The sequence below is a fragment of the Mercenaria mercenaria genome, chromosome 15 (assembly GCF_021730395.1).
Source record: "Mercenaria mercenaria strain notata chromosome 15, MADL_Memer_1, whole genome shotgun sequence".
NCBI classification, from domain to species: Eukaryota; Metazoa; Mollusca; class Bivalvia; order Venerida; family Veneridae; genus Mercenaria; species Mercenaria mercenaria.
In genome coordinates this window covers 14,425,779-14,444,557 of record NC_069375.1, presented here as the reverse complement: position 1 = coordinate 14,444,557, position 18,779 = coordinate 14,425,779, and the positions used below count along the sequence as shown (strand labels likewise).

At 36.3% G+C, this 18,779-nt stretch overlaps 1 long non-coding RNA gene across 2 annotated transcripts; it reads right to left on the bottom strand.

The window, feature by feature from the left end:
• Positions 1-4,221: 4,221 nt before the first annotated feature.
• LOC128548917 (uncharacterized) lies at positions 4,222-16,639 on the bottom strand. Of its 2 annotated transcripts, XR_008367350.1 has the most exons (4): positions 16,525-16,639; positions 7,781-7,904; positions 7,407-7,468; positions 4,222-5,026 (listed from the first exon to the last, which is right to left on the bottom strand). It is a non-coding gene; the product is annotated as an uncharacterized LOC128548917 (long non-coding RNA). The 2 variants fall into 2 exon arrangements; XR_008367349.1 differs by lacking the exon at positions 4,222-5,026 and having other exon boundaries at positions 6,652-7,468.
• Between the last annotated feature and the right edge of the window lie 2,140 nt (positions 16,640-18,779).

Here is an 18,779-nt window from a genome sequence, read left to right as displayed (position 1 = left end):
TATCGAGACGCTCGCACGCACATTTGTTTTTAGAATGCCATTGATTTTTGTGTTTGTTTCTTTCTATTTTCTTATTTATTTATTTATTTATTCATGTTGAGGTGGCCTGACATGAATTCCCCAAGAATTAGCATAATACGATAACAAACACAGTATTTTCAAATATTAACTCGGGCGTTTTAATTTTGAGTTGACCCCTAGTTTGTTGCGCTACGGACGCCGCCATATTGGAAAGTCGACGTAACGTCATATAGCATTACGGCCTATGGGGAAAAAAGAAAAATCCAAGATTATATCTTTAAAATACACTTTATTGAAAAAATGAAAAAAAGGTCTAGAGATATTGATGTATGGTATATAAATATGTTTTTTGGACGATTTTATCGATACTGATAATTCAGAAACGAGGTAAACGTAATAGGTGGAACAGACTTTAATTGATTACATTTGAAAAGGCAATGTAATTGTCAATAATCGATGACATTTCCTATGTTATTATGCACAGGTCTGCCATCATTTGATTTCTTGAAAGTTCGTGGCTTTTAAACACTCTTTCCACTGAAAATGTTACCCCTGTTATGTCAAAAAGTGAACAAATACCATTTTGAACTACAGAAAATTTTCTTCGCAAAAGAAGAAGTAGATATAAAAACATGAATATATCCCCGTATGATATATTGACAACTTTAAGGTTTTTTATCAAAGAAAGAAGTTATTTAATATACATAACATTTATTTGAAGTCAACCTATAGTTTGTTCCCCACAGCCCGGTCCGAAATCTAAACGAAAACTATTGTTTTAGTCAAAAATTGATATCTGCGGCACGTGAATGTTAAACATTGAATTACATACACAGTATGTTTTGTATTTGGATAGAAAGAAAAATAGTCTATTTTCGTATTAACAACATTTGTGTTATAATAGCAAGTGCGGTCCTTTGCTGAGATAGCACGCGCGATCTGACGACATTCACACAAAATGTTCAAGATTGGAGACTAAAGTAAACGTTAAGAAATACCTAAAACTATTTTTCTCTGATGTTGAAGATAAAATGTATCAATCAATATGATTTTTTCCCTTTGATTTAACAATATTTCAGATAAAAAAGGAACTGTATCTATATTAGATATAAAACAAGGTTGAATATCCAACACGGAATGACATGTTCCAAAAACGCTGCCTCCCCAGATCGCAAGCGGACATGAGCACGACCAACAGAAATACACGCACAAGCACGCACGCACTCTCGCGCGCGTATACAAAGCAACGACACGAGGACAAAACGAACACTTAAAGGAACCCAGTTGGGTACGCTTTGGAACAATCAGTGGCAAAAACACAACCGGGGTGCTAAAACCAGTTTCTGGTGCGCACTTAGCCTCACCCTTACCCCAGCACACCCCCCCCCCCCCCCCCCCCGCCATTGTTCCAAACTCACGGGACAGTATAATTAAAAGAGTTCCCCGCCAGGTGAATCCCTAACACACCACACACATAATGCATGTAAAACACAGAAATGGTCTTGTATATTTATATGAAGAAAGAAAACCTTATGAAACTGAAAATGCCTTTGCAGGAGACAGAACATCAAAAAAAAAAACAAAACAAAAAAACACCCTTAAAGGTCCGACGAAACACGTCAGAAGGCAGAAATCAAAAGAAACACCATTAAAGGTCAGACAAAACAAGTCAGAAGGCAAAAATCACAAGAAACACCATTAAAGGCCCGACGAAACAAGTCAGAAGGCAGAAATCAAAACAGTTCAGTCCCGATCATAGAATTCTTCCTCTCTTCCATCAGACATAACCACAGAGGAAAGTGTAGCGCTCAACACTAAATATGTATTTGCATCTTTTGCAGAAACACAAGTGCTTATGCGCGAAATTTGATAAGGATAAATTAAAATGTACATTCGTCTGCGGTATATGTAATCGGCAAAAATACAACAGTTATTTCTAATTTTGCCTAATATGTGACTTCAATGACAGGATCGTGCATAAGTGAGCCCCTTTCTTTCTTAATTCTGCTGTTGTGTTTTAAAAAAATTCTTAACGTTAGAAAAAATTCGATCGTACATCCTGAATTAATACTTCACCAGCACTAATCTGTTTTCTGCTAGTAATCACACGAATTAGGCGTACTGGACAAATTAAAAATTGACCAAGGACAACATATTCTCACCCGGAGATAAATCTAGGACCCATCGATCCGTACATTTGCGTTATTCTAATTGATACTAAAAGTGGAGATCAAAGAAAACTGTGATACAAAATTTTTATATATATATAGTTCCAAACGGAAATGGTAAAGACAAAAATAATCTTCAAACTAAGTTACTTCATAAATTATTGAACCTGTAAAAAGAAGCGGGATAGACAAATGAACAAAAATAATTTTCAAAAACTGACTCCAGAAATTCCGTGATATCTTAATATATCCCATAGCGTATGCCGAACAAGACGTATAACGACAATAGCGCGAAAATTAGTGTCTATACCAGTTTATTATGGAAATCCGTGGCGACACGCTTTTTGCTATTTGCGTTTCATTATTTGCTTTTTGCGTTTTGCGCTTTTTGCCATTTGCTATTATGACTTTGCTATATTGGCAATGAAATACTAGTACACATCAACTAAAAGCTATTTGTAAAGACATCTACACGTGTTTTTAAAATATGGAATCAATGAGATCTTAAACTGAGACAGAGAAATCAATTTTATTATTTATTGAAAATCATGTGTGATATGTCTTTTGCTATCTACTTTTATACGCCCATGAAACGGACGTATTTATTTTATTGGAACACCTGCGGCGGCGGGCAACGTCCACTAAAGTTGTCCGCTTTCGGACTTGAGCAGTTCTTATCCAATATCCACTAACTTGGTCACACTGTTTATAGGATAATGTCTCGGTCAAGTTCGATAATCAGCTGGATTGTCCTAGTGGCTCTCCATTTTCAGCCATTGAATGACTCAAAATTGCGAACATTGACAGTGTCCTCTCTCTAACTTGAGCACCTCTTATCCAAAGTTCACCAAACTCGGTCACAATGTGTATGAGTATAATTTCTCGGCAAAGTTTGATAACCAGCTGAATCCTCCAAGTCTTTCTGATGTTATGGTCCTTGAATTACTTAAAATTGTGCAAACTGACAGTGTCTGCTCCCTAACTTAAGCAGTTCTTATCCAATGTTCTCTAAATTTGGTCACGATATTGATGGACATAATGTCTCAGACAAGGTCGATAGCCAGCCGAATACTCACTGTCACTTTTGAGTTATGACGATTGAATTACTTAAAATTGCGAAAATTTACATGGTTCACTTAATAACTTTTAAAATCAGTTTTTATCCGATGTACAACAAACTTTGTCAGAATGTCTATTGGCATATTCCTCTTCTTCTTTGTTAGCCCTACACTTTCAGACAAGTAATCTATTGGCATATTATCTTTGCCAAGTGTGATAGCCAGCCAGATAGTCTTTGTAACTCTTGCAGGTGCCGGGCCTATTTTGTGACTGTTTGCCATTCTTGTTGTTGTTTCTCTTTTAAATGCATCTTATGCACACGTTTCTGCTAAATATTCTTTAAGCAGCCCCGACTTACGAATAGTCCAAATACGTTCACTTTAATGCGTTTAGTTACATGAATCTTTATACAGATAATGTATGCCAGTTCCAATTAATACTTTACATATGTCGACTTGCATCTGACCGGAAGCTGCCCGTTGAAAACATGCATTGTGAACTTAGAGCGTTGGCCATCTCGAGAGCCGCAGGTAGCTGACAACAAAGTTTATCGTTTCAGCAATCTATTGCTTTAAATATATGCAACAAGGGATCAAATGAATTAAGTGTAAAATAACAGCTGTGTGAAGTTGGCTAAACAAACGACATACTACATTGAGTTTACGTAGCTATCTAAAGTACAGATGCAGACGTTTGATTTCCACACACTTTTATTATATCAAAATGGTTCTATGTAACCACAATTTATTCCTTTAATGAAATGGTCATTTTACTTGATGTGCAAAAACAAACTTAATATTGATAATGACAAATTGGAGGTCCTATAATACGATTCGTTAAAGTTCATGATGTTATTGCAATTCTTCGTTAGACTGGTGAGTATAAAGACCCCGTTTGGTCAGTCTGCCATTAAACAGTGAGGCTGGCAAAAGAAGGCATTTTCTTTCATTTTCATAGAAGTATGAGTCTAACAAAACAAATCTGAATTTTAATCTAATGTCAATAGTCTCAACTAATCTGTAAAAAGATCCTTTGGAAGAAAAGAATGCAACCAAGCAGAATAATAGAAGACTCGGGTTGATTGTGTTCACGAGAGGTAATGAAATATGCAACACCTCTCACGCTTAAGCAATGGAATGGTCTCCATGATCCAAAAGGAACACTGAATCCAAGTACGGGGAGACTTTTTACAGCCACCACACGGCACTTCAAGATTGCTGATGTGATAGCTAACAAAAGTCCCAATCAAATTCCTGCAATATTTGAAGCATCATTACAGCAATAAACTCGGGTTTTTCAAATTTAATTACGGCCATATTCACAATATTAAATAGTATCAATCTTTTACATATTTAAAGCTGATTTCTGCGTAAACTGCAACTGCTATTTCGGGTTCGTACATTTACCCATACGACTGACACAACAAAAAAATAGACATAATGACTTAAGGATCTTAAGGACATTCCGTATTTTAGTTGAAAATCTTTGTTCTAAATAGTTTTAAATTCGTACGATCAAATATTTTTTTAAGTAAAGTTCAAGGCAAAGGACACACGGAAATGAAAACTTTGTAAGATTGTTTTTGACATTTTATTTATATCCCTTCAGTACAGGTTCCAATCAGACATGTTATTGTTAACATAGCAGACAACTAGACTGTTTTCTGAAAGACAATCGTTATGAAATATACCAGTATTCTCTTTGGGTTCAATCACGGAATAGAGCAAACGTAAGTCAGACTGATTCTGGCGCTTATGAAACATTGTCGTACGGGTTACCTGAAAATAAAAAAAAATTATTAGACCATATTTGAACAGCCACTCATTATATCTCGATATTGTTTCTTTGATACTAATGGTATTTGTTTCCGGGTTTAATCTTTCTTGCTAATCAGTATTTCCGGTATGTATCATGTAGGGGGTAGTAAACGCTATAAATGTATCTGTATGCTGTACCCGTATTTTTCAACTTCTCAACATGAGGCGGAGGACGAACGATTTAAGACACGATGCAGAAAGTATGTCTCGCCATAGATTCAAACTCACGACCTCACCAAGATCCATAGATCTGCTTTTTCCGAATTGATAAAACAGCTAGAATTCAGTGAGAATTTTTTCAAGAGATTTTTTGTTCTCAACGGAAATGGTTTAGACAAGCAGGGAAATATAACCCTGCAAAATAAAATGCTCCAGAAATAAAGATTTGCTAATGGCATTTATTGATTTGTTGGGAAAGAAACTAAAATGTCCGGAAGTTATACCATTAGTTTCTGACTTGAATTTTTGAAAGTTGATAAATTAATCATTATGTTTTCCTAATATACTCAGTAACAATCTATTTCAAGAGGTGTTGATGAGTAACTTGAATAAGATATTTGTTGAAATATAAGTATTTGAGACGCTTCTAATTTTTTTTTTTATGACATATATAGCTCATCCTGTATATGTCTAAGTGTTCTGGATCGGTGTCAACTTGTAGCAGTGAGCGCTATGTCCAACTTAATAGTGCTGCTTCGCTGATGCTGAGCGCCAAGCGAGAGAAGCTACTTGTACCATTTTTCACGTCTTTGGTATTTCGTGGCCAGGGAGCGAACACACGACCTTCGACACTCAGAGCGGGCGCTCTGCCACTACTAGGAGCTCATACAGTTGTAATCTGTAGCATTTTTGACGGTAGAGTACAAGATGACTACATAGTGTAGTTAATACATGTATTTCGTATTAATCAATACTATTAGGTTATATAACAATGTTCTGTACAAAACAGAGATATATTTGGACGAGTACCCAGCTGAGAAAACGATATTGGACGAGCCGCCTGGCGAGTGCAATATGGTTTTCTCAGCTGGGTCCCAGTCCAAACATATCGCGTATTGTATAGTACTATGGTAAATAACCTTTTTTTCTACATCTATTTTATTTTAGTTTAAATAAAAATAATTCACTGAATATTGTATTTCTGCCTTTCCTGTGTTCAAGACACATAATCAAATTCTTTAAATAGAGCGCCTACTCCAGGGCCGGATCCAGAAATTTTTGACTGGGGGGCACCAGTCTTGAACGAAGACATCAACGCCGAGGCGCAAGGTTTTCGAGGGGGTGCCTTTGCCCATGTTAGGTAGGGATTCAGGGGTCAGGTGCGGATCAGATTGACTCCCCCTGTAATTTTTTGAAGTACATGCATACAATGGTGGCCTCTGGTGCATTTTAGGTCTAAATTTTAAGGTATTGGAGGAGTATGATACTCCCGTCTTGATTCGGGGGTCAGATCTCCCCCTGGAAAATTTTGAACTACAGGTATAAAATGGTGGCCTCTGGTGCATTTCTGGGTCTAAATTTTGAGGGGCAACTTTGATGAGTACAAGTCACTTCTCGGCCAACTGGGGGGGGGGGGGGGGGGGGGGGGGGGGGGGGGGGAGCACGGGCCCACTAGGCCGGGCCCTGGATCCGGGCCTCTACTCCATCCGATTTACATTCGAAACATTTTCACGCGTTTCGGGCTTTATCGTATGTTTAACATTGGACTGTTGAACTTTCCGAATATACAGAATTTTTGTACGCGCGTGCGTCCAATGGTGTCGGCCCGGTACAATTTCTCCGTCTTTGCTGTATAGTAAAACAAGCATTTTTGGACATGGATTGTGAATTTCACAAAAAAAACTGCAGCATTGACAGCTCTGTATTTCTGAAGAGTAATACTATCCCAGTCAATATATCACAGAAAAACACCACCATCAACGATGAACTTTTTTGCTACACATCAAAGTATCTAGTCCATGTTTAAATTTCCCACTGACATCTGTCATGGCCACCAGTCTGGTGTAGTTTTTTAATCCTTCCGCACAGAAATGTATTCCCAAAAAACACACATAAAACAACTGTTAAAGACATCAGAAATGACAAAAAAGATACACAGTATCAATAAATACATTTGGAATATAACATGTCAAAGTAGGGATAGCGTTATATTGGGAACTTCAAATTTCAAAGAACTACTTTCTAGGATACAACGACCCGGAAGTACTTCTATACCGGGGTGACACCCAATACGGTAATATATTGTACGGTCACGTGTTGCAAATAAACGTTCACGATTGGATAAATAAAATAGATATAGAATAATTCCATATATCACAGTCTATACATATATCGTTATTACATCATCACAATTCCATATCGTAACTATGTACTCTCAAGTCGGAAGAGACTCCAAACTCGGATCTGAAAGTATATAAAGTATCATAACTGTCATGATATAACCATATATTATAAATATCAACTTATAACATATACATATCTTATACATGTACATTATAAATAAAGGATTTAAATCATACATGTATACCATACTTAAAACATTCTATATAAGTCATGACTAATAATTCATATAACAAAGGTAGCCGTGTATAGTGGTACATACAGTTCAGACAGCTTACTTGTAAAACTGTCATAATACAAAATGGTTCCATTCTATTCATTTACCTATATGTAATAAACATAAAATATACATGTGTGTCAACATCAATAACATACCCTGTTTAATGGAACAGCACCCACATACGCAAATACAACTCTGCATCGTCGTCCATACTGTGGTCTGTTAGCTGTAAAAACCAAAACCATCCAGTGACATGCAGTTATTTCAGAACAACCGTCGCTGAAACACAAAACAAACAAAGCCAATGATAACAAGCGAAATCATTGTAAAACAATAGCAACCAAGACATGGACAGATACTGACCATTGCATCCATATCATAATATATCAAACACTTTAATTCTAAAACTTAAACTTTCTGCAGCTCAACTTTTACAACAGAGCTGTTTTCACAAGTCACCCAAAAGAGCTGGAACTTAAAAAAGAACCAGCTGAATTTAGTAACAAGCTTCCCTAATATTCCAAAGGAAATATTCCTGACTTTAAAAATACACAAATACCAACAGAGTTATCTAAAATATAGAATAGTCTAACATTCAGCTCTTCTACACAGTAAGCTCAGTGTAAGCATTAGAAATATACGACTTAAACAAATCTTAAGCGGGGGAAAATTAAACAATTCCTGCTTACAAAATGCTATTTGGTATGGTTATTGAAATGGCTTGGTGAATGGTCTAAAAGTCGTTTAAGTTGAGCTGCCCTTGCAAAGTAGCAAGTGCTATCATCAAGCTTTAAATGGTTGATCATATTCCGCCTCCCTTAATGAATTTAATTTAACTGCTAGGAGACCTTCTTAAAGAATATCATAAACAAAAGACCATCAAAGAAATACACGTAACTTCGTGAAAATTCATACAACTCCACCAGGGCGGCAATATGCACAAATTGTTTTACTACACTCCATACCAATGCATTGCTGGGAAGTGCGAACAATGGTTTTGGAAGATATGGTCTAAGAAGTTTTAAGTGACTCGCTGACAAAAATGCAAACAAGTCAAAATGACGATATCTTAATGCGTCTTTTTTAATGTTGGTATTAAAGTTCAGTTTTACTCAAGCTAATAAAAAACATTACCTCTATACTTTCCAAGTGTATAGGATTTTAAATCGTAGTAAAACATAACAGTTAAATCCTTAATATTCGTAGAGGACTGTACGCGGATATCATGCTTTTCCAAACCTTAATATTTGTAGAGGACTGAAGGCGGATATCATGGTTGTATCTATCCTTAATATTCATAAAGGTCTGTACGCGGATATCACGGCTGTATCAAACCTTAATATTCGTAAAGGACTGTACGCGGATATCAAGGTTGTATCAAACCTTAATATTCGTAGAGGACTGTACGCGGATATCACGGTTGTATCAAACCTTAATATTCGTAGAGGACTGTACGCGGATATCACGGTTGTATCAAACCTTAATATCCGTAGAGGACTGTACGCGGATATCAAGGTTGTATCAAACCTTAATATCCGTAGAGGACTGTACGGGGATATCAAGGTTGTATCAAACCTTAATATCCGTAGAGGACTGTACGCGGATATCACGGTTGTATCAAACCTTAATATTCGTAGATGACTGTACGCGGATATCACGGTTGTATCAAACCTTAATATCCGTAGAGTACGCGGATATCACGGTTGTATCAAACCTTAATATCCGTAGAGGACTGTACGCGGATATCAAGGTTGTATCAACCTTAATATTCGTAGAGGACTGTACGCGGATATCACGGTTGTATCAAACCTTAATATTCGTAGAGGACTGAACGCGGATATCAAGGTTGTATCAAGCCTTAGTATCCGTAGAGGACTGTACGCGGATAACATGATTGTATCAAACCTTAATATTCGTAGAGGACTGTACGCGGATATCACGGTTGTATCAAACCTTAATATCCGTAGAGGACTGTACGCGGATATCAAGGTTGTATCAAACCTCAATATCCGCAGAGGACTGTACGCGAATATCACGGTTGTATCAAACTTTAATATTCGTAGAGGACTGTACGCGGATATCACGGTTGTATCAAACCTTAATATCCGTAGAGTACGCGGATATCACGGTTGTATCAAACCTTAATATCCGTAGAGGACTGTACGCGGATATCAAGGTTGTATCAACCTTAATATTCGTAGAGGACTGTACGCGGATATCATGGTTGTATCAAACCTTAGTATCCGTAGAGGACTGTACGCGGATATCATGGTTGTATCAAGCCTTAATATTCGTCGAGGACTGTACGCGGATATCACGGTTGTATCAAACCTTAATATTCGTAGAGGACTGTACGCGGATATCACGGTTGTATCAAACCTTGATATTCGTAGAGGACTGTACGCGGATATCACGGTTGTATCAAACCTTAATATTCGTAGAGGACTGTACGCGGATATCACGGTTGTATCAAACCTTGATATTCGTAGAGGACTGTACGCGGATATCACGGTTGTATCAAACCTTGATATTCGTAGAGGACTGTACGCGGATATCACGGTTGTATCAAACCTTGATATTCGTAGAGGACTGTACGCGGATATCACGGTTGTATCAAACCTTAGTATTCGAAGAGGACTGTACGCGGATATCACGGCCTTTTGTATCGATATCCTTTAATATCCGTAGAGGACTGTACGCGGATATCACGGTTGTATCAAACCTTAATATCCGTAGAGGACTGTACGCGGATATCACGGTTGCATCAAACCTTAATATTCGTAGAGGACTGTACGCGGATATCACGGTTGTATGAAACCTTAATATTCGTAGAGGACTGTACGCGAATATCACGGTTGTATCAAACCTTAATATTTTGTAGAGGACTGAAGGCGGAAACCATGGTTGTATCAAGCCTTAATATTCGTAGAGGACTGTACGCGGTTATCACGGTTGTAGCAAACCTTAATATTCGTAGAGGACTGTACGCGGATATCACGGTTATATATAACCTTAATATTCGTAGAGGACTGTTCGCGGATATCACGGTTGTATCAAACCTTAATATTCGTAGAGGACTGTACGCGGATATCACGGTTGTATCAAACCTTAATATTCGTAGAGGACTGTACGCGGATATCACGGTTGTATCAAACCTTAATATTCGTTGAGGACTGAAGGCGGATACCATGGTTGTATCAAACCTTAATATTCGTAGAGGACTGTACGCGGATATCACGGTTGTATCAAACCTTAATATACGTAGAGGACTGTACGCGGATATCATGGTTGTATCATACCATACAAACGATTCTCATCCATTATATCTTCTAAAGTTGAAATGCGCGAATTCATATCCTGAGTAAAGCGTATGCCCATGACATTTTATCATTTTTGGTTGCGGTTTTAAAGTTAAAGTTAAAGTGTATTTCTGACAATCATAGCATCTTTATTTTATTCCGAATCACATCCAAAGGATGTTCATGTGCTACACAAAATAGTCCCATTCATGAACAATGCGGATGAATTATCAATGAACAAGCAGTTCTTATTCAACCTGTATCCACTCTTACTGACCATTTAGATTATATAAGATGTATCAATGATAAGTTATTCCATCACAAGCTGCGTCAGGCAGAGTTCATCTTAGATATGAGGCACATGAAATTTGTATTTGTTTTTCATTCATGTATATTCATAGACTGGCATTTAAACAGAAAATAAATCTACCAAAAATCCCACAACCATCAGACATTTCAAGGCTTTAATTAGATCTGGGAAAATAAGAACCAAATGTAATCAATTACAAAAAAAATGCTTCTTTATAGGTCATGAATTACAATGTGATTATAGGTTTAATTGATAACGGTAATCATTTTACCAATGTAATCATGATTACTTTAATTACTTTATATATCTATAAAGTTTTGATATTAACTTATGTCTGCATCAGTCTGGTACAGGATAGATCTTTAACCTTTTATATACTCCTAAAAGTCTCTTCCAACAGCGAATGCGAAACAATAAATATTAAAGTCCAGGGCTCAGTTCTAGGGTTAGTCTGGTAACCCTAAACGTTTACTGAAAATAATCGTAATTAATCGAATGCTAAACAATGGCAGTAATCATGAAGTAATCGATTACTAAAATAATCATTTATATAACAAATCACTTTTCAAGTTGTAAAAATGCAATAAATGCAAGTTTTTTCTGACCTTATCCTTCTTCGGGTATGGGTTAAAAAGGTGTTTGAATTCAAGTTGACAGAAAATAAGCGAGAACATTTTTTTTTAAATAAACAGATGGAGGAAACAACACAACCACCAACTTTTATCTAAAGTATACGAAAAATTCTTTCAAATATTTTTACATAAAGATCTTTATGCTATCATTTAGAAACTTTTCTAATTGTTGTCATCTCTGGTAATTCCACAGATGATGGAACGAAAACCCGACATTGAAATGAAGAATGAAACATTTCGTACCAAATATAATATTTCAAGGTTTTCGAAAAATCTAGCGACAACGGATTGTGCTTTTTCTACAGAATTAGCTGTATATATTAAGCAACGATTTAGAAAACAAGCTACAATTTGCAGTTAAGAAAAGATAAAAAGAACAAGAGAGCAATGAAACCCTGAGTTTCTGGTCCCAAAAGTCACACATCTGACTTTGACTTTTAGAACTGGTATTGATAAAGATTGGTGAATATCATGCAGTTCATGAGAACAAGCCACACGTCCTGCTCCATTCAGAAAACACGACCCAACTGACCTGCCGTTATCATTTACAAAATCTTCCATCACAGGTAGATGTGTCTATGAGAAAGCTCGCGCGCAATGTGCTTTCCCGTTAACGTATAAAGTAATTAAGACAATTAGTGATACCGGCCTACGGAAAGAACTAGTGTCCCCGTTAATGCAGCAATTGACTTATATACTACATATAATGTTGTAAACTGTTTCTGTTATTGTATAAAATGATATAATGTTCCAGCAGCTGTTGTCTTGATATGTAATGTGTAATTTGCATCCTGTAGGATTTTTAAGTGAATCTCCTCAGACTATTCCTCGCAATATCAAACAACGGACCGTGCTTAGTCATGCTTACATACATATTTGTTATCATAAAACATATATATTTGTTATCAAAAAAATTTTCATAAAACAAATTTTCGTTCCGAACTTTTGTTAACATAATATTATCACATTATGCTATGTATATCTCATATTTCTTACATTATGACATATTTCAATATGCTACTTCGTTTACCTGATACTTTAAGTATTGTCTTACATTTTAACAAAAAAATGATATATTCTAATACACTCTGAATCTATTTCATTGCCCGACATTTTCTTAAAAAACAGATATATTTCAATACTCTCAGTGTGTATGATTATACTTTCAAAAAACATGATAAATATCATAAATTGAATTTGAATGCAGATGTTCTCGTAAGAGAAACTCGCTAGAACTGATTTCTATACAACGCCTCTCGTATAAATAGACATTTACGGATTAAGTCTACGTGGACTGTGGACACCTAAGGCGATAGATTTTTCAAGGGGACCGTCTCAACATAGTTTAATTATATTATGCGCGATATGAAAAAGAGTTTATAACGGCAATAGGGTTATTATATCATCACTATGCGGTAGGAGATATAAAAAGTAGAGCTATTACACTCGCTCCGGCGTCGGCGTCGGCGTCTCCTTGGTTTAAAATGTTTGATAAAGTTAAATATATCTGTTATTGTCAAAGCTATTGACTTGAAACTTAAAATACTTATTTACTATCAAGGTCTACACAAGGAAGAAATTTTTACAGAATTCTGCCCCTTTTTAATTTAGCATTTTTGGTTATAGTTTTTGATAAAGTCAAGTATCTCTGTTACTATCAAAGCTATTGACTTGAAAATTATAATAGTTATTTACTATCGAAGTCTTCACCAGGAGAAATAACCCCATAACTCTGATTGAATTTTGATAGAATTATGCCCCTTTTAACTTATAATTTTTGGTTAAAGTTTGTGATAAAGTCAAATATCTCTGTTACTATCAAAGCTATTGACTTGAAACTTAAAACAGTTATTTACTATCAAAGTCTACACAAGGAAGAACACTCCCCATAACTCTGATTTGAATTTTTACAAAATTATTCCCCTTTTAATGAAGAATTTTCTGTTAAATTTTATTATAAACTTTTAAGTCAAATATCTTTGTTACTATCAAAGCTACTGACTTGAAACTTAAAATAATTATTTGCTATCGAAGTCTTCACCAGGACAAACATTCTGCGTTACTCTGATTTGAATTTTGATAGAATTATGCCCCTTTTAAACTTAGAATTTTTGGTTATTTTTTTTGATAAAGTCAAATATCTCTGTTACTATCAAAGCTATTAACTTGAAACTTAAATACTTATTTACTATCGAAGTCTACACAAGGAAAATCAATCCCTATAACTCTGATTTGAATTTTTACAGAATTATGCCCCTTTTTAATTAAGAATTTTCTGTCAATTTTTTTTGATCAAGTCAAATATCTTTGTTACTATCGAAGCTATTGACTTGAAACTTATATGACCTTTGACCCTTAGTGTGACCTTGACCTTGTATCTAGCCATCCAAAACATGCACTCTGCACGTCGACTCGATGTGGTGGTCATTTGTGTAATGTTTCTTTAAAATCCCTCATACAGATCAAGAGTCACAGAGCGGACACGAAACAAAGTCATATGACCTTGACCTCGAAGTGTGACCTTGACCATAAAGCAAGCCACCTGATACAGGCGCTCTGCACGTCCTCTTGATGTGGATAACATATGTTTCAAGTTTGTTTAAAATCCTTCAAGGAGCGGAGTCGACACGAAATTGTTAACGGACAGACGGACAGACAAACAAACAGACAGCCAGATGAACACCTGTGGTATCCCAAAATACGTCCCTTCTGGCGTATAATAACAACAAAGGAATGGAGATGCAAGGTATTACGTTTCCTACAGTTTTCACAATGTTTTACCTGCTGACCTACATTTTGATCCCAACTTACACAGTTTAGATTTTTTTTCATGTTGGACGACGACGACGATGGAATACGGATACATTGCGATCAGACTAGCTCATCTTTTCAACTTTGTCGCAGATGCGCAACTTATAATATTGAAGAACATTTCAAGAAAGTGTTATGACGCTAGATCAAACACATTTTGCGATATGTATAACAAATATTTTCTTTGGCGAACAGACGGACGGACAGACAAATCCAAATATTATCCTGTGCAGTGACATATTAAGCCAGACCTCACCATCATTATAGGAATGTTTTCCTACCAAACATAAATTAAAATTATCATGTTGAGACGGTCCCCTTGAAAAATCGACCGTCTTAGGTGTTCACAGTCCACGTAGACTTAATCCGTAAATGTCTAATACCCATACATGAATGCACATGTATGCTTGAATGCGTATCAAACCGTAAAAACCGGTTTATGTAATCCGTTACAGATAGACAAAGGTTCTCCGCTATACAATGTAACGCGGAGAACCAGTAATTCTTCGTTGACGTTTTCTCACAGTGTATAACTGTATTCTGGCATTGCAGTAATTCAAGAAATGTACATACGCTCAATCGAGTTGCTGTTTTGTTCGTATGTACTAACTGACAAGACTTTGTAATTATTAATATTTGATTTTCTAGGATTTCGCCAGAGTTCTCGGCAGACCAAAACAGGTGTGTCAAGTTTTCATTAGCTTTATCACCATGTCTTTTCACTTTTGTTTTTAAAACACTCAGGCATGCTGTTAACAATTTAGATAAAGCGGCCATAGTAGCTCAGTGGTAGATTGTCCGCGTTGAGTACGGTAGATCGGGTGGAGGGGGAGGGGGGCGGGAGAGAGAGAGAGGAGACGGGGTCCATCCCCGGCCACGTCATACCAAAGACGTGGTGAAAAATGGTATTGGAAGCTCCCTTGCTTGGCACTCAGCATTTAATGGGTTGAACCAGGAAGTAAAATAAGCACAGGTAAATATTTGTTAGATAGCTAGTTTGTCGCACAAATTTTTTTTTGCCCATATTGTCTGTTGATCAAATGCGATGTTAAAGAAATATGATACTATAAAAAACCTCTATTAAAGATAAAAGTCACATAACGACCCAATAGCAGCAGAATGTACCCCCTCCCTATAGCACATATAGACATGGGAATCTACATTGTGAAATTATGCACAATCTCATTGACAAACTAAAATATTATAAACACACATTGAAAGCAATACAAACCATTACAAAGCAAAATAATTTAAACATAAACGCTTCGATAAGAATAATGTCAAAATAACCACGATTTGAATACTAGAATGAAATATAAAGGTTGCTCAGTCAGAATGGAAATTTTAAGCAGCGGTTAATGAATATGAACTGTTTGCGTTGTTTGTCCTTCCAAAGGCACATCTATGACATGGTTTGGAGTATTTCAAGGAAACATGGCCGAATTTTTAATTGCTTAAGGATGACCCAATCTGTAAATGTCTGAATAAGACAAGATTTATGAAACTTTAACGTGTATATTGTGAGGCATGATGCCTCACGACCTCGTTTCATGCAATGGTCTTGCACTGCTTTTACGGCCTATCAGTAGTTATTATTTTATTATTTCAAAATTGTTAGGCTATCTGTCAACTACACTTTAATCACAGTTCATTGTTCTGTAACCTTTCTATGCACCGACAGATAACCAGATGCATTATTAAATTGTTGTTTACTTAACTACATTCCAAAATATTAAGTCACGTGTTTGTTTCAGTTAGTGAAACTTTAAACTGTAGCTTTCGCAGGGATTCTTTACAAAACTACGCAATGTCTGTCTGAATTATTCAACAGTTCAATCAACAATTACCTGCTGTATTAAATTAAATCGATGTTTTCATGTAATATCCATTGTTGACTTTGTAAAGCTTCATAAAAGTTTGTCAGTTGAAATTTTGACAGTTGTCAACCATCTTGGATTTTTGTACGTATGCACCGGGTAACTAAATCTCTGTTTAGACGGACCGAGATCGCTTCATTTTCTGCAGAAATTATTAGTTTTTTTATTGTCAAGTATTTGATATTTAATACTTGGCATGTAGTGATGATTAGCAGCGTTCTAGGTTGTTTCATTTTTATAATTTGTCCGACTTTAGCTGTTTTGTTTTGTTTAGAGGTTAAGCTCCGCCCTATTTGCATATATGGAAATGTTCGTATTCCGAATGACGTCATGGTCGGGAGAAGTAAGTTCGTAGCCTCAACTCGGTTACGGATCTTTCCGGGTATTTTCGACCTTGGCTTTATTCAGATTTGGTACTACATCCTCATTTGCATACCATGCATACCAAAAAGTTAATTATTGGAACGCAAGAATCATCACTTTGTCTCCGTCTCTCGTACATACAGGCTGTAATTTCGGTCGCACTCAGATCTTTTATTTTTTTTTACTTCAAAACTTGTACCAAAATTGTTCAAACTTTGAAACATCAAGGTACTTATTACTAGTAAATTATACAGTTATATTTGTTAACTTTTGCCGATACTTCATAACCGATTTTTATTTTAGTCTTAATAAATAATTATTGTTAAGGCTCCTGAGAAAATAAAAAGTTGTTTGAAGCCGAAAGGAACATTGTCAGTAGTTTATTTAACAGTTTATTTAACTTTGAAATAATTTTGAACTCGGGCGCTACTAGCCTTTATATTTGGGCGCTACCAGCCTTGCCTTAGGCGCTACCAGTCTAAAGAGTGGCGACCAGACCCTAGTTTTTTCAACTTATTGATTACCTCAAATAAATAAAACAAGTAAACCCATATAGTATTGGAATTGGAGGACTTAGTTCCCTGACTGTAGGCCCTTTGCCCTTGGTCTGTTTATTTACATTTTACCACACCCAAGTACAGCACCTCGGGGGCACTACAAAATTTGGTGGCAGCTTAGCAGGATAAAGAACCACACCTCAGCATAACCAGTGACCTTATTAACTACTACCGGTATCAATCGATAAGCGAGTGTGACATTATAAACATTTGTAAACTTGACCTAGATATTTACTACAGTGAAGAGTGTATTGATTGTTAAACCACCCTAGTATACTGAGGAGTCGAGGACTTTATTTACAAAAGCCAAGGCTGATTTATTTGTGGAGACTGCAGCCTTATTTTTTTAAATAAAATATTGTACATGTATAATCTAAAATAAAAATTTAGATTTCAGTCCAGGTTTAATGTAATATATAGCAACTTAAGGCTGTTTCCAAGCCTGGGTGAGTAAGAAAGTCAGTAGATAGGAGTAGTTTAGACTTTGTTAAAAATTTAGTACAAAGCTAGTATAACCACCAGTGACTTGTTTTGTTGTGAAAGTCACCTCCAGACTTTGTAAGGGTCATTACCAGACCTTACCTTGGGTAAAGTCGCTACCAGACTTTGGTAAGAGTTTTTTTGTGTTGTTTTGTTGGCGCGTTGAGCTTGGTGTACTTTGTTCTTGGTACATTTATTAGAGCCGTGCCCTGCCGCTTATTAAATATCTAGACAACCATTCTATTGAATAGTGTAGCCGTCTCCAGGCTAGTATTGTGACCGGTACCAGGTCAGGGTATAGCGCTAAAGCCATTCCCAGGCTTCGGTAACAAATTTATTTCATTAATACTAGTAACTGTACCATCCTAACCTAAGTGTGAAACAGCTGTTTCCAGGCTGTTAAGAAAACCAGTCCTTAGAGCCAGTTAAATTGCTGACTGCTACCAAGTTAGCTTTAAAGAATATTGTTAAACTTGATTAATACAAATACATTTGTACATATATATATTTGTGAAAAAATAAAGTGCTAAAACCTGCAATATTTAAATTCTGTAAATATTCTGTATTTTAGAGTAAACATATCATTTTGTGTGTGTGTGTTGTTAAATAAAACAAACTTAGTTACAGTCCATGATGGGAACCACTAGGGAACTTACTATGGACCCAGCTGATATGCCATCCACTGAAGCACAGCATGTCATAGACCATGATTACCTACCCAGTACCCAGGTTCAAAACCTAACCAGATATACCTTATCTACCCAGACTTCTACCACCGACAGTACTCTATCGAACGCCAGGGAGACGGAGGCAACGTCAAGGTCA